This window comes from Heteronotia binoei, chromosome 2 (genome assembly GCF_032191835.1).
Source record: "Heteronotia binoei isolate CCM8104 ecotype False Entrance Well chromosome 2, APGP_CSIRO_Hbin_v1, whole genome shotgun sequence".
Lineage (NCBI taxonomy): Eukaryota > Metazoa > Chordata > Lepidosauria > Squamata > Gekkonidae > Heteronotia > Heteronotia binoei.
In genome coordinates this window covers 44,884,438-44,901,393 of record NC_083224.1, presented here as the reverse complement: position 1 = coordinate 44,901,393, position 16,956 = coordinate 44,884,438, and the positions used below count along the sequence as shown (strand labels likewise).

At 42.0% G+C, this 16,956-nt stretch overlaps 1 protein-coding gene across 1 annotated transcript in view; it reads right to left on the bottom strand.

The window, feature by feature from the left end:
• ZHX3 (zinc fingers and homeoboxes 3) overlaps window positions 1-16,466 on the bottom strand; it is an 80,273-nt gene extending 63,807 nt beyond the window's left edge. Inside the window, exon 1 of the mRNA XM_060230916.1 lies at window positions 16,193-16,466. The gene's annotated coding sequence lies outside the window, so the exon portion shown is untranslated. The remainder of the gene's footprint in view (window positions 1-16,192) is intronic.
• Between the last annotated feature and the right edge of the window lie 490 nt (window positions 16,467-16,956).

Sequence of the window (16,956 nt, the reverse complement as noted above, 5' to 3'; positions counted from 1 at the left end):
TGGTTAATATCATAGTTTTGACGCTTATTAAAAAGCCAGATGGCTCAGCATTAGCACACCAAGGCCACAACACAGTGCTAGAACATCTGAGTCATTAGTGACTCAGAAGGAAAGAAGCTATTCCATGTATTAGCCATGTTTCCTGAGGTGCTTTGCTTTTCTTAAGGTTTTCTTGACCACTTATGAAGCAGCCCTCAACAATAAGGCTGAAAGACAGTGTGTTTTAGACTTGCAGATCAGAATAGTGTGCCGGAAGTTTAAATACATAATATAGGTTTCTCATTTGCGTTAGAAAAGTGTGGTTAATCTGACTGATTAAAATGAAACTGAATTTTAACCATAGCCCCTGAACCATGATTAACTGTATCTGTTCTTGCAGCAATCACAAATAGCCAACCACTGCAACACAGCAGGTAATGATGAAGAACGTCTTTAAGACAGAAGAGGGAAAGGGATGCAATAAGATGTTTAATAAACAGTTCAAATTAGCACCAGAATTTCTGACTGAACTCAGAGGAATCTCTCTAAACCAGTCAAGAAACCCCAATAAGAATATTGAAGTTACTCTCCAACAGCCCCTTTGCTATTTTGCTAACCAACAGAAATATCCAAAACAGAATTTAAAAAAGAACAAGGCAAACACATTTCTATGATACAGAGAGCACTGAAATATTACTGAATATAAGAAATGTTTCCTGGTTACCTTTTTCACCCCATCATCTTGGATTAGAAAATTAGGTTATATTTCTGGACGATGATTAAAATAAAACTGATTATATGGACAGAAATTCAAGAAAGCTTATGTTACATCATGCATGTTGAATGTGCCACAAAATGTTGTTTGATAAGTTCAAGTCAGTAGCAGAAATTCCTAGGGACGAAGGACACAGTTATAGGAACCAGATCTTTTGCTGAGTTGAAGAAATAGCTGAAATTTCTAAGCACCTTTCTGCAATGAAATCCTAAGCCTGTTTAGTCAGAAATAAATCCAATTGAGCTTAATGGAGTTTACTGCTTAGTCAGTGTGTTTAGGATTACAGCCTAAGGTATTTAGCATCTCCCTCCCTCCAGAATTGCTCACTTTGACAACATGGCGTTGCATCTTTAGAGTGAAGTAATCCCAAACTGCAGAATACTATCAAAACATAAGGTTTCTCTGTTTGATAAGATGGTATGCCAATAACAGGAACAAAGTGCAAGACTCGTTTACCTAGGCAAGGTGTCTTTGCAATGCCATGGAGAAAGGCTGTCAGATGTAAGAACCAAATGGTTTTCCACACAGAGTAGCCTCAGTGCAAGTATGGCTGAGTCATGAGGGGCATGCATTTGGAATAAACTGAACTTTTTAAAAAAACCCAAAATACCTTACCAGTATTTTTGAGTATTGTTTAAGCCAAATATAGAACAGAGGATCTGATCGGCTACTGGTACAGATGAGACTGAATAAAAGCCAATTTTTTCCCAAATCTGAATACCATACTAGTATTAGGATTCAGAGATATTGAAAAATACCAATATTTTGAGGGTTCAATCTATCCAAATCCAGAAAATATTTCTGCACATCCCTAGTCAATGCCCTGAATAATTCCTAAGCAAAATGAACACTCTTGTTTTTAAAGGTGCTGAAGAAATTCTAGGGCTTTGGATAAGCACCTTAGAGTGCTAGGGTGGTAATTTAGTATTAGATAGAGCTGAATGTGCGCCTCAACAACAAAAAAAAGCTGAATTACTAACAGAGAGACCAGCTTTAGTGCCAGCCATTTCAGATCCAAAAAAGACACGTCAAAGATCCATTATCTAGAACTTCTCTCCACCCCATTTCCACCCAAGTCAACAGCTGCTCTGGGAAGAAGGATGATTTAAATCAGGAATATGACAAGAAAAGCATGGTTTCTTATATCACCCCTCCCAGTGCTGCATATTCTCTATGCACTTGCCTCAAACTACCCCAAACGGGATTACAGCCTAAGGCACATATCTCCCTAAGGATCACGCATCTCCCCTATAACAATGACTCTGATTCTCGGAGAATGCAGATAACTGAGATTCTGTATTTCCTAATATGAACAGACAGAACCAACTTGCCACTTCTTCTGTACTTACACCTATAGAAGTAGGTGTGCTCAATTTCTGATCCCGAATACAGCCGCTAGCCACATATATGATCTAGTCAGGTGCTTTGTAAGCCCATTTTTACACTCAAAATAAAATAATTAATGCATGCAGGATTCACACACATTTGAAATATTTCTCTTCTTGTGTTGCTTTCTTAATATGTCAACTTCCAAATTACATACACTGCTTCAGCAGCCAAAAAAATGCTGTATTCTTAGTTTAACAAAAGTGCTAGTCCAGTAAAACAGAATGGCTTCACCTATTTATCTTGTTTCAAACCATCACAATCCTCCCAGCCCAAAACTGCTTTATAAATTGTTTGAATCAGCTGCTGTCAGCTCATTTAGTTATCTACTGTATCTTCCTTTACCTAGAATCACATGGGTAGTTCTTTTAGTCTGAAGCAGCAGAACAAAGTTTTGAGTTCAGTGGAGCCTTTAAGACCAACAAAATTGTATTCAAGGTATAAACTTTCCATATCTGAAAAAGTGTGCTTGCACACAAGAGCTTACACCTTGAACACAATTTTATTGGTCTTAAAGGTGCCTGGCAAACTTTATTCTTTCACCTAATCCAACACAAGGCACAATAACCCCTTTCTAAAATTAACACATGTGATAGTTTCTTCATCCAATACCATGAAGCTATGCAAGTAGCATCAAACACGAACATCATGCAACCATCTAAAGTCGACCAAAAATGAATTTCCCAACAAGTGAAAGCAGTCACCTCTCAAATAGGAACTTAAATGTATCCAAAAATCACTGTGGGTTTTTCTAAAGCAAGAGCCATCACTGTAGAAACAACAATTTCTCAATGGCAGCCAACATCAGCTCCTGCAATTACATATTTACAAAAAATGCTTGTGTGCCACAAAATTGGTCCAGAGAACTTCCATGAATTGAAAGTGTGGTACCCTGGATACAATATTAGCTCTGGTTTAAATCTCATATGTAGCCTTTGGCAGAATATTCTGTCCACCTGCAGTGACCTACTTCTCAGAGCTTTTGCAAGGTTAATTAAGGTAAGGAAATAAGTTACCCTACAATATGTTAATTCTAAGCGTTCATTAAATTTACAGTGGGAACTTAAGCTCTTTTATTTCCTCTGGGGATCAAGCCTAAAGCCTGGGAATACTACATTCCTAGTGTACACACAGCCTACAATCAGAAAAATGAATTCTAATAAGCAGTGTTGTACAACAGATAAACTCTTCTTTGGGCCTGGGTTCTGATCCCAACTGAATTAGAATCTCAGTTCCTTATCTGCAGAATCCACAAAGGATCTGCCCTAAGAGATGTAACAAAGACATTAAAATAGCTTGAAATACTATAAAATTCTTAAGCTTATTGCACTTGTGGTACTTCAACTGGTTCTATCCATTCCTCTTTCTTTTACAGTACAGACCCAATATGGGCCAAGGAACGACAGCAATGACCCAAGAGAAATCAAGCTTTAAATACTATTTTGAGGCCATATTTGTAGAATGAAAACATTATAGATTTATTTCACAGGGCTTTTGTGAAAACAACATAAAGACTATAATAGATTTGGGGATTTCTGCCCATGGAGTGCAATTTTATTGTCCCCCCTTCTCGCTGCAGCCTCAAATGCCCTCCCCAAAAGAGGAGAGTGAGAAAGCTGTACTCTGTGGGTGGAGATCCTGCCTAAGGAAGCACTCTGGCAGACCCAAGCCACTATACATACTATTAACAATGAGAGATCTATAGCACATTCCTCAAATCTTTATGGAGCTGTTCTTTTGGTCTCTTTCTTATAACCTCTTATTGCCCTTGCATCTCATGTTCCAAGATGGGACCAGTGTACTCATGTAGAGGTAAGACAAGAGGCTGGCTAGTTCAAGGGTCAGTAAAAAAAGGGATCAAGTCAGTCCAAATAAAAAGGGGAGGTGGGCACAGGAACAAGAGTGTGTGTGTGAAAGAGAGGGGAGGGAGAGGTGCCATCAGGTCACAGCCTTATGGTGACCCCATATAGTTTTCAAGGAAAAAAGATGTTCAGACGGGGTTTGCCATTGCCTACCTCTGCACAGTGACTGTGCTATAAAGTAGATGGTCACAGAACCTACCAGGGGAGAGGCTTGATCCTAAGTAATGCCCAAAACCTGGTGAGAGAAGTAGAAGTGATTGCACCATTTAGGAACAGTGACCATAATGTTGTTGGTTTCACCACTTGTATAAATATTGAGTTGCCCAAAAAGACCAACACAAAAAATTTTAACTCTAAAGGGGGTAATTTCTCTGAGATGAGGGAGCATGTTAAGAGGAAACTGAAAGGAAAGGTAAATAGAGACAAAACCCTTGGGGAAGCTTCGAGACTATTTAAGACTACAATCCAAGGTCAGATAAAATATATACCGCAGGTTAGGAAAGGCACAAATCGGTATAGAAAAAGGCCTGCATGGTTAACAAGCAAAGTAATGGAAGATGTAGAACAGGGGTGTCGAACTCATTTGTTATGAGGGCCGGATTTTCACCTTGTTGGGCCGGGCCATGCGTGTCATAAAATGTAATGCCAGGTTGAGGAGATATAAACTTTATAAGGAACACGGACAAGCACACACATTCAGCCTAATCCACCTCACTGGCTTGTTGAGCCTCAGCTAATGGAGTAAGGGAGGCTTGGCTCACTAGGTCTGCTGTGCAATTGAGAGAGCCTAGCAAAGCTAGCTCTCTTTCCCCACTTCCTTCCCAAGGGAGGAGCTTTGCTCTGTAGCTCCTGTGCAATTGAGTAGGCCTGGCAAAGCAAGTTGTGGTATAGAAGGAAGCAAGAGAGGGAGAAGGAAGCAGACAACAATGAGTTGCTCACAAGCCTGATAGCAACCCTCCAGGGGCCTGATTTGGACCCCCGGGCTGCATGTTTGACACCTCTGCTGTAAAAGGTAAGGATTCCTTTAAGCAGTGGAAAGCTAGTCCAAGTGAGGTTACTAAATGGGAACACAGACTGCGGCAAATAAAATGCAAGTCTATGATGAGGCAGGCAAAAAGAGAATATGAGGAACATACTTAAAAAACATAAAGACCAACAATACAAATTTCTTCAAATACATTAGAAGCAGGGAACCAACCAGGGAGGCAGTGGCCCTTGGATGACTAAGGGGTAAAAGGATTACTGAAGGACAATAGGGAAACAGCTGAGAAGCTGAGTGCATTTTTTGCCCCTGTCTTCACTGTGGAAGATGAAAAGTGCTTGCCCACTCCAGAATCGCTGATTCTGAAATGCACAGGTTAAAATGCACATCTGAAATACCATGACATCACATCTGCAGAATACTCACTGTAGACATTTACATGCACCCTAAAGCAGCTTTAGAATGTATATGTTTGCTTTAACCCAACAGCCTGATGAGCTGAAGAACATCTATCTATATTGATAGCTTTGGGACAATACTGCTATGAATATGTATTTAATATATAAGGATTGTTGGAACTCAGTCCTAAAATGGCTGACTGACTCCATCTTAGTAATAGTAATGTTGTTTCTGCAATGTCATGCTGAGTCATGCTGCATCATGATCCAGCTGATACCTGTTACTGAGGTAAGGTGGGATGACCTCACCTGTAATTAGGCTTTGTGCTGACTCACAGAGCTGATGCAACCCTGATGATTGGTATGTGTACTTAGGGAAGCTCAGTGAGCTTGCTCAGTCTGCCTGTAAGGATTGTGGGTTCTGTGAGGCCCGCTATCTGGGTGGCAGCGATCACTGCTGGTGTTGGATCCTATGCTACTGTGCTTGGATCGTGCTGTGTATACTTACTGCTGTATACTGTTATCTACTGAAGTGTGTACTGATTACTGTGTATGACCTTGGCCTGGCAACGACTCTGAATATTGGATATTTTCCTGGTAAATATATCTACCATTGAATACAGCTGTTTCTCTTGTCTATTAATTCCTGTGTTTTGCCTGTCCCTCTCCTTCAGCTCTTCTGCTGCGTGCAAAATACTCTAACATTGGTTCTGGGCCCAGAGCTCCCAGTGTTTCTAGAGGTGCTGCTGTTCTGAAGACAGAGGAGGCAACACAGTTTTTTGGAAGAGACGGAGGCAGACTGCCAAGTTGCCCAGGTGTCCAGTGATAAGTAGCAGAGATGGAAGCTGCAAATGTTGTTTCCTTCTCTGGGCTCAGCATTACTAAGCTGAATGGGACTAACTATGCTACGTGGTCCCAGAAGGTCAGTCTGTTATTAAAGCACCAAGAGCTGTGGGAGGTGGTGGCTGCTCCTATCAGTAGCCCGGAGGGTGAAGAGGAGGCTGCTGAGGAGGCAGAGGAAGCTGCTGAGGACAGAAAAGCTGCAGACCTTTTGCGTAAAAAGGATGTTAAGGCTTTGTCTTTAATAGGTCTTTCTCTAGACGACTCCCAGCTGGTGCATATAGCAGGACTGGAGACGGCTAATGACTGCTGGAATGCTTTGAAGGAAATTTACGTCCGAGGAACTGTCGGTTCTCAGATTCGTTTGGTGAGGAAGCTTCTGCATACCAGGCTGGCAGCTAATGCTGATATGTTATCTCATATAGAGTCTATGCGTAGGATGTTTCTAGAGCTAAGAGAGCATAACCAAATGTTTTCTGAATCACAGGAGGTGTGCATACTTTTAAGTTCTTTAGATGCATCATATGACGCTGTGATAACGAGCCTGGAGGGTTTGCCTGAGACAGGGTTGACCATGAACGTCGTAACTGGACGGCTTCTTGATGAATATGGCAAGAGACAGTCCAATTCCTCTCTACGTGTGGAGAAAAAGCCTGTCTGTAAGCCAGAGAGGGGCAGTGGATTTACTGTTAAGGAGGATCCTGACTGTCAAACAGGTAATGTAATGGCTGTAAGGAAGAAATGTTTCCGGTGTGGCTCATCTAGACATCTGTTTAGGAATTGTCAAGGCCAGAAAGGGAAAGAGAGACGGTCTGAAATGAGGTCTGCTGATAAGAGTGGTAATGTGCATCTCGTTACTACTGGTAAGTCAACTAACCACACTCAATCTTTCCTAATTGACAGCGGAGCGTCGGAGAACCTCTGTAGAGAGAGGAGTTTGTTTACTTCTTACACACCTGTTGATAACCAGTCTGTTGTTTTGGCAGATGGAGTTAAGGCAACTGTTTTTGGCAGAGGGAAAGTGTTCCTGCCAAGCCTAAGGAAGGAGCTGCATATGGGTTTTGTTCCTTCACTTAAGATGAATCTGCTGTCTGTGTCTGCTCTGTGCAGGGAAGGTTTCAAACTGCAATTTGACACCTCGTGCTGTGAGCTGAGGACCGAGGACGGTGTGTGTGTAAAGGCAATGCTTAAGGAAGATTTATACTTCTTGCATACCAAGGTACAAACGTGTAATAACGTCTGTGTAAATAAACCAGTGCATGATAATTGCTGTCATCTTTTACACAGGAAATTAGGCCATGCTGGTTTTCCTGCTCTAAAGAAGACTGTTGAACAGGCAGAAGGCCTTAGTCTTAAACCTTGCAAGGAATTTCTTGACTGTGAAATCTGCAAGCTGGTAAAGTCTACAGAAGCTCCTGTGCGTACTCCAAGTAAATTTACTAGTAAGAAACCTCTTGACCTAGTGTTCTTAGACCTGATAGGGCCCTTTAAGGAGTCAGTGGGCGGGGCCAAATATGTCTTAAGTATAGAAGATCACTATTCAAGGTATGGTTTTGTTTACCTGTTGAAAGCTAAAACTGAAACCTTTCAAAATATGCAGAATTGGCTAAGGTTTGTTAAGAGAAAAACTGGAAATGTGCCTGCATGCATTATTTCTGATAGAGGCTCGGAATTTGTTAATAAACGTTTTCAAAGTTTGTTTGCAGAGCTTGGGATTGAGCACAGATTGACTGCTCCATACAGACCTACCCATAATGCTTTTTGTGAGAGAAGAGGCCGTACATTGCAAGACATGTGCCAGTGTATGTTACGTGATGCAGATATGCCCTGGAGATTTTGGGCAGAGGCTATGTGCTGTGCCAACTACAACCTGAACAGAGTTTGGTGTTCATCTACTGGCAAAATACCAGCAAGCCTATGGCATGACAAGGTAACTAACTTGGCAAATTTGCATGTATTTGGAGTTACAGCTTTTGTTCATATTCCTCAACAGCTCAGACGTAAAGGCCAACTGAAGGCTAGACGTATGAGGTTTCTCGGGTATGAGAGAAACGGGAGCTGTTATCGTTTTGGCACGCTCGACAGTCGTGAGGTGGTGATTAGTGCTTCAGCCACGTTTCTGGAGAGATCAGAGGGCTGGGATCGTTGCACCCAATCGCCAGCGTTCTGTCTTGAGGATGACCAGGGAATCCGGTTACAAGTCAGCTCAATGCCTAGCAACCCAGAGGAGGGAGAGGCGGCTGAGTTAACCCCAAAAGACGAGATGCCTGACGAGGAGGAGATGGAGGAGAAGCCTACTCGTGAGGAATTATCCGGGAGGAATGTGCCAACTGATGAGCCTGCATTGAGGAGATCTACACGTGAAAGAAGAGCTCCTGAGAGATTTAGTCCTGTAATGTCTGCTATACATGAGCCTGAGAAATATACTGACATTTTCTCTTTGTCCAAGGAAGAGCAGTGTAACTGGAAGGCTGCTATGGACGATGAACTTTCTTCCCTGAAACGTTTAAATGTTTATGTTGAGACTGATACTGTACCTGCTGGTGTAAAACCCATAGGCAGTAGATGGGTATACAAGGTGAAAACAGACCAGTCTGGGGGAAAAAAGTATAAGGCGAGGCTTGTAGCACAAGGTTGCAGACAGACTAATGAGACTTATGACGAAGTGTTTGCTCCAACGTTAAAGAGCAGTTCACTTCTGACTGCGTTAACTGTGGCAGCCAGAGAAAAACTCCATTTTACCCATTTGGATGTCTGTGTGGCATACCTAAATGCTAATTTGGAGCACCAAATTTATTTAAAGAGACCAGAAGGTATTCCTGGTACTGGAAAGGGATACTGGTTACTAAATAAGAGCTTGTATGGTCTAAAGCAAAGTGGTCATCAATGGTCAAAATGCCTAGTGGGTACACTTAAACAGCTAGGGTTTACCCAGAGCATTGCTGATCCATGTGTGTTTACCAAGGGAAGTGGTGAAACAAGATGTATTGTTCTTACTTTTGTGGATGACTTGGGGATTCTAACCAAGACAAAGAAACAAACAGATGATATTGTTTCAGCCTTAAGTAAGAAGTTTAAACTGAGAAATCTTGGTACTGTACAGACCTATGTGGGTGTAGATATTGCAAAAACTACACAAGGTTTTAAACTGTCACAAAAACCTAAAATCATAGATTTGTTGGACAAGTACAAGATGACTGATTGCAAAACTGTTTCAACCCCTATGGTGACTGGCTTTGTAAATGATGTTACTGATAGCCCACCATGTAATGTTGAAATGTACAGGTCGTTAATGGGTAGTCTGAGCTATATCAGTAATTGGACACGGCCAGACATATCAGTAGCCTGTAATCTGTTGGCAAGAGCTACCCAGAACCCTAAGCAGAATCACTGGATTGCTGCTAAGCGAGTGTTGAGATATTTAAAGAACACTGCTGACTGGTGTCTTTATATCGAACCTAAGGGGGAGCTAGCACTGAAAGTGTATACAGATGCAAGCTTTGCAAGTGACTGTGAAACCAGAAAGTCAACAACAGGTCTTTCCATATATTTGGGAGAGGTATTAGTATGCTGGAAGACACAAAAGCAGCGTGTGGTTGCCTTGTCCACCACAGAAGCAGAGTTCTGCGCCCTTTCTACCGCTTGTACTGAGGTAGAATGGTTTAGACAGCTACTAAAGGACCTGCATATAGAGGCAGAGAAGCCTGTTGAAGTTCTGGAAGACAATCAAGCTGTGATTGAGATTGCAAAAGCGGAAGGAGTAAAGACAAGGAATAGGTACACTGACATACGGTACCAAAATGTCAGATCATGTATCATGGAAGGGTTGATAAACATAAGGTATTGTGATACTGGCCACAATACAGCAGATATGTTTACGAAACCCCAGACTATGGAAAAGCATAATGAGCACTGTAAAAGGCTCGGATTGAGAAACGAACAGAACTATTAAGAGGAGAATGTTGGAACTCAGTTTGTAACAACGGTTTGTAAACATTTCAAATTCTAAAGATCACCATTGCCAGGTGGGAGGGTTAAACTGTACCTGAACAAGAGCTGACACAGAAAGTTTCAATATATTTAACACATAGGTATCCTGAAATGAAGCCTGCAGGAGAAAGCAATTTATTTTCTGAATTCATTTCCTTCTGCACCTCACTGGTGGTGTGCTCTGCTTCATTTTGTAGCTCTGTTGTTTTCCTCTGTTCTCTTAAAAATCAAATTCACTCAGCATAGCATGTTCCAACTTATGAGGAAACATTTGGCTTCTCTAAATCCATGAAGAATCAGCCATCAAAGTTTCTTAGGACACAATGATCCTAAGTGTGGGACTTACAAAATACAAGTTCTCACACAAAAAGAACAGAGTAAACTAAATCTAAAAAGTCTGGAAGAAAAAAAAAATTATGTTTGCCTGCAACATCCATAAGCAGAAAGTTTTTCTGAGAGGTAAGGAAGACAAAAGAAGAGACTGTAGGTGTGAACAAGTAGGGGAAGACATAAAAGTATTCCATTTCAAAAGAAGCCTTTCCCTCCTAAGAACTGCAGCACAGTTTTAAAAACATCCTAATCCCAGACCAGTCATTTCTCAGAAATGTTAACCATCCAAGTGAAAGTGATGCAAGACCTTAGCACACGCTCTTTCCATCTGGGTTCGGCATCCCACTCAAAATATTTCCAGTTCCCAAAATCCTTTGCTGCCAGCTGTATGCAATAAGAGGTCCTTGAGCCCAGTAAGATCTTGCCTGCCTGGACGATAAATGCAAGATTGTCAGAAGGCCTGATTACAACATTCCTCCTGTCTCTGACACACACAAACACATTAGGTGCTAAAGGGGGCAGGGGGAAGGTCAGTCCTTAGGTCAAGATGGGACAATCTGTGATCCTTGGAGTTCTGCTGTCTGTTCTCTAAGTGATGTCATCCAAATCAGTTCATGTCCGCAACTTCAGCTAATTATTCTTATGCGACTGTTCTATATAATTTACTTATTTATTTACAAAATTTATAACCAGTCTTTCTGTTCTATACCATTTATTTACTTATGAAATTTATACCCTGCCTTTCTTCCCTCATCGAGGCCACCAAGGGCCTTTAACAGGTAATCGGCCTTTAATCTTGAATGCTATCACAACTACCGGTACTCTGTCAGACAAACTGCTGCAGAAAAGAGAACGAGTTCAGCAGCACCTTAAGGACAGACAAAATTTGTGGGATGTATGAGTTCATATCTTGCTCTTTTCTACTGCTACAGACAGACAAATGTGGCTACCAATCTTGACAGGTTGCTGCTATTCCTGTTGTAAAGATGGAGACGCCTGACTGGTACAGTCAAAATACACATTTATATGTATGTATATGTGCATTTAGATATTTATAGTCCCAATATATGTCTGAAAAATACCGTATCAATATTTTTCAGGTATATTCAGGTATACAAGTGATATTCGTGATTCTTGAGATTACTGGATATCAATTCCTGAAAAATTCAGGAAATATTCAGGAACATGAAAAAATATTCAGAAATATCTGAAAATATTCAAAGTTGGCATTTTTCTTCAATTTTACAGGTTTTCCAGGCAACATAAGTAAGACAAGGGAAGATCAGACATGATGGGGAGAAATTCTGTGTAGAAAATAAATATGGTGCCAACAATGTTGCTCTTGCCACTTTCATAAAGAAAAAAAACCCACAATACCAGTGAAACAAGAGATGTTAGGGAACAAGGAGTATCTCAAGTTAAAACAAACAGAAGCAAATGGCACAAAACCTCCTTGAATATTGCTTCTGTGTTTCTTCTTTACAGGGGTGGGAGAGAACTGGATCACAAATAATGAAGAGCTGTTGGTTCTGTTAGGCTTGCCACACTGGCCCTGGATGCTGATGGTATTTTCTGGTTTAACATTGGTTGTATTGAGCTTACAACACTGTCCCTCACTTGCATTGGTTCTGCTGGAATTCTCAGGCTTGACAATGAATCTGTTGGTTCTGTATGCATTGGAGGCTTCTGAACAGTGGTTGTTCTTGCATGTGTTTGGTTATTGGCTTCTTTGAATTTTCCCCCCATAGGAAACAATGGAGACAAGTAGGATGGCTCGGGTCAGCTTGCTCAGAGGGGCCCACAGAACTGGACCTTGTTAGCCAACTTGCCAACCTAAATAATTCCAGAATTCTCCATCCCCATGAACCCAAATCCCAAAATGGTATTTAGGCCCTTCCTGAAATCCAAATTTAAAAAACACCATTTTAAAATGCACATATGTACACCACTGCATCCAGCTTTCCTCTGACATTTAAAAAAAAAAAAAAAGCCACTGGAGGTTGCACAGAAGCAGAAGAGGGGTGGGTTGCAGAAGCTGATAAACTCTTTTCCTACTGGCCATTTTCCACTCAAGGTCACTCTCCCCCCTTCTTCAGTTGCCAGCTCCCTGCAGCTGAATACATACAGTTCATCATAGCTTTTCCTCAACAGGAAAAAGAGCAAATAAGCAGGTGATTCTGAGTGAAAAACAGCTAAAATAAAAGATTAAACCAACCTCATCTCCCACATGTCCTTTGCTCAAGACTGCAATCTACCAAGGCTAATTTTCATTTTTAAAAATGCTAGAGTAAGTTACATGCAAGAATTCTAACTTGTACTTTGGCCCAACAGTGGTGCCACTTAACCAGGCAAATTACCCAAACAATGCCAAGATGAAACTGGGATCTGAATCCTGCATTTTCCACACACACAACTGAGAACAATTTGGTGTAAAACTACAAAGAAAAAAATATCCTTATTTGTACGGGGATCATACTGTACTCAGATGGAAGAGAAGCAGCATTAGTCAAGTTCTCATATCATTCTGTTCACAATATAAAACAACCCAATAAGGGATTTTTTAAAAAAACCAACAGTGTAAAACAGAAAAAGCATTACGGTGTGAACTTTTGCAGACAACTGTTACTGCCAAATGGCTATCAATTAAAAGAACACAAACATATTTTTAAGCACCAAAACACCTAAGATATTTTTAAGTAAAAAGCTAACATTTGTTTTAATTTACCAAACACAGTTGTTATGCTCTGATGTGACTAAAGCTAATAGCACCTTACAAAATGGATTGCATAATCAGCTGCCTGGCACAGGAACACAGGTATACTGTATAGGTAATACACTGTTCACAATAAGCTGGCATGCCAGCAACATGATGGACAAGCAAACGTGTACTATGGAACGAATGTGATTCTTCTGAGACACATATGCCAACCACTCTCAATGCTCTACTAGCCCATCAAGCTATCCATGTCGTCTCCTTGTAGCCAGTCAGTGCATTCAGAACAATGGCATTCTGAGAAATTTCAGCTGTTGTGTTCAAAATGTAAGTTTCTAATCCTCATGGCTATGAAGAAATATTTGGAAGAGGGTTGGCAGCATAAGAAGAGACACCCACATCCTATGAAAACTTGAAATCTGAGAGAATTATGCAAGAACATTAACTTAACAGGTTCATTTTGGTATAAAATATGGATATTTAAAGAAGAAAAAAATTATTAGGGTTTGTAGAATCTTTCGGGCTCAAGTGCCGTTGCAGCTGAGAACGAAACGTCTGGAAGGAAAACTTTCTCCAGTAGAACACAGCACTTGAGCCCAAAAGATTCTACAAACCCTAATGATGTTACCAGCCGTGAAAACCTGAAATCTTTGATAAGAAAAAAATTAATCATCAATACATAATGATCTACAACTATGAAGGTTTTGCTACCGCAAGTGTGCACACTCTCACTAAACTGACTAGACAGCCACCGTGGTGTAGTGCTTTGAGTATCAGACTGGGACCTGGGAAATCCAGGGTTGAAGGTCTACTCTGCCATGGTAGCTTGCTGGTTGAATTTGAGCCACGTGCATATTCTAATTCTAGCCTTCCTCAGAGGGTTGCTGTAAGGATAAAATGGAGAAGGCAAATAAGCTGTACATCACTTGGGTCCCCATTGTGGAGAAAAGTAATACATAAATGAAGTAAATACTGATTTCCAAACTAATAGACTTTTGACAATCTCAACTGTTTGTCACAGCCTGATCTCTCAACATAGTGATGGCATCTTTTGGAACCAGAATAAAACTCTCTCAATATTTTATTTTCTTCTGCTAAGCAAAATATCACAGATCACTTACTGGCAGCAGGAAGTCCATCTTAAAGTCAAAAGCAAAGTAAGGGCATGGGGGCAAATGCCACCCAATCAGAAAAGCAACAATGAAGGAATAGCTTGACAATAAAAGAAATCATCCAGTGAAAATCTGTATGAGAATAGATGGATGAAAAATAAAATGGGAATTAAAATAAATGAAGCTCTGGAACTGAATAGAAAGAGGAAGCAGAAGCAGACATCCAAAATAATAATGAAACTAAGGGGAGCAGGAGTTAGAAACTCAGAAAAGTTGGGCAAAGAAGAGATATCTTGAAAAGGTAACATCAACCATCAGCATCTTGTCCTTTCCTTTTGTCTCAAGTCAAGGGACAGACTAATAACATAAAGCAAGAACTTAAGAGGTGTCCTACTGGATCAGACCAGTAGTCCACCTAGTTCAGCATCCTGTTTCACAGAGTGGCCATCAGTTGCCAAAGCCACAGAGAAAAATGGAGTTCCTAATGACTTTCAAGTGGGAGACAGAGGCCATGTTCACATGGGTTATCTGTCTTGAGACCAATTCTTTTGTGAACTGTTTTTTTTCCCCTTCTTCCCCTCAGCATTGTGGCACATGCACTACCTCTCAGAGCTTGCCCAGCTTTCTTTCAATGTTTCTCAAACTTGTTTTGAGAAAGGTCAAAGAAAAGCCTGAATGGTTGCAGAGTGGGTAGGAAACTTCAGGTTTTCCCACCCATCATCATTTCTCCTGCCCCGTCTCTCCACACCATAGCCATTTCCTCTCCCCCACTGAAAGGCTTTTTATTTTTAATTAAGAAGTATGGGATTCTTCAAGCCCTGGGGTATCTTCAGCAACTGAATATCATTATAACGATACAATACATCTAACAGGTTCCCTGAATCTCCAGCTTTCATTTTTTAAAAGTAAGTCTCTAGCATCTTCCGTTGCAGACAAATAAGAAGAAAGACATCTCTGCAAGCAAGAGAAATTAAAAGACAGAACCTGTTACACACTTATTGTTATATACCCCTATAACAACATTTAAATGCTGATTTTTTAAAAAATGGAAAAGCTTCACTGCTGGGGGTCTGGGGCAGGGAAACGCACCATGTAGAAGCCCAATCTGCTGTACTGGCAGCAAAAAAGCTGGGTAAGGAGGGAATCTAAGAATGATATTATTAAAAGTCTTTACTGAGGTGTATGTTTGTAACTGGGGATGGATACCAGGGTAAAGCTGGGTTTGGGAAAACAACCGAGCAAAGAAAGAGGCAGACTCCACAAGTAAGTGGAAAGAGATGGAAAGCTGTCTGCAACGCGGGTATCAAGAAATTAAGAATCCCCCGAGTGCAAGAAAGGAGGGGGGGGGGTGCTAAGACAAAGGGAGATGGATGCCAGTGTGGGGAGACCTCGTGGGGTGGGAGTGTCGTAGAAGAAGCAAGGAAGGCTTAGAAATTACTGATAAGTCTGACTTCAAGCAGAGAGGGGGGAAGGAATGGAGAAAGCGAGGTCCGGCGAAAAGGGCAGGACCAGCGGGAATGGGGGTCAAGAATCATGAGACAAACAGGGGAGAGAAGTGGGAGGGGGCAGGGAAAGAGTCCTACGGAGGGGGAGTTGTGGGGAGAGGAAATCTCAGGAAGAGGACTATAGGAAACTGGTGAGACCGAACTGGGGGGTGGGGAGGGTTATGGCGGGGTAAATGAGGTATGAATCCCGGGATGGAGAAAATGCAATGCAACCCCCCTCCCCTCCCCTCATGAGGCGGGACCCCAGGATGAAGGGGGAGTTCAGAGCGCTCCAGGGAAGGCATGTAGCCTACGGAGCTCCCGCGTCCCCAAGGACTCACCTCCTCCAACGGTAACTTCTCCCCTTTGCCTCGCCAGGTCCCAGTGCCCGTGAGGTGAGGGAAGATGTCTGAGGTAGCCGGTAGCCGAGGCCCCAACTGTGGCTCTGTTTAGCGTGGTGGAAGAGGAGGAGCTGGACGGAGTGGGGGGGGGGGGGGGGGGAGGACAAACCGTCGAATCGACGCCACAGAAGCAACGTTACGGCTGAGGGTGGACTCCGTATGGCAGGGGGTGGAGGGGAAAGGGGGAAAGAGCACGGCGCGGGCGGGCGCGACAGACACAAAGTTCAGCGCGAATTGGCAACTCAAGGGGAGAGCCGGGGCCTCAGAGGGGGGTGACGTAACCGGTGTCAGGCCCGTGGTGTACGCATGCGCTCTGTCGACTTGCTAGAATCCCTGCGCCGTAGTTTCGCTTAGCAAAGGGGGCTGTTCCCGTTCTCTTTCTTTGATGGGTGGCGGGTGTCGTTTGGCGAAGGAGATGCTTGTGCTTCTTGCCTCTCTCCTATCCCCCTCCAATTAGTCTCCCATTTTGGGGGGGACTTTTTTTTCAACTGTTTCTCTAATACACACACACACACACTTCAAAGTGAAAGAAAAATGAATTTGTCGCTTTCCTTCCTGTGAATAGAACAGATATGTTCAATAGAGGAGCTCCTCCAAACGTACATGCGCCCGGACTGTTCTGATGCTTGTTTGTCAAAGACTACAGAATGGCTCAAATAGCCAAAAGTCATTATTTTCCATTCCCCTAAGACATGTAGCTCATC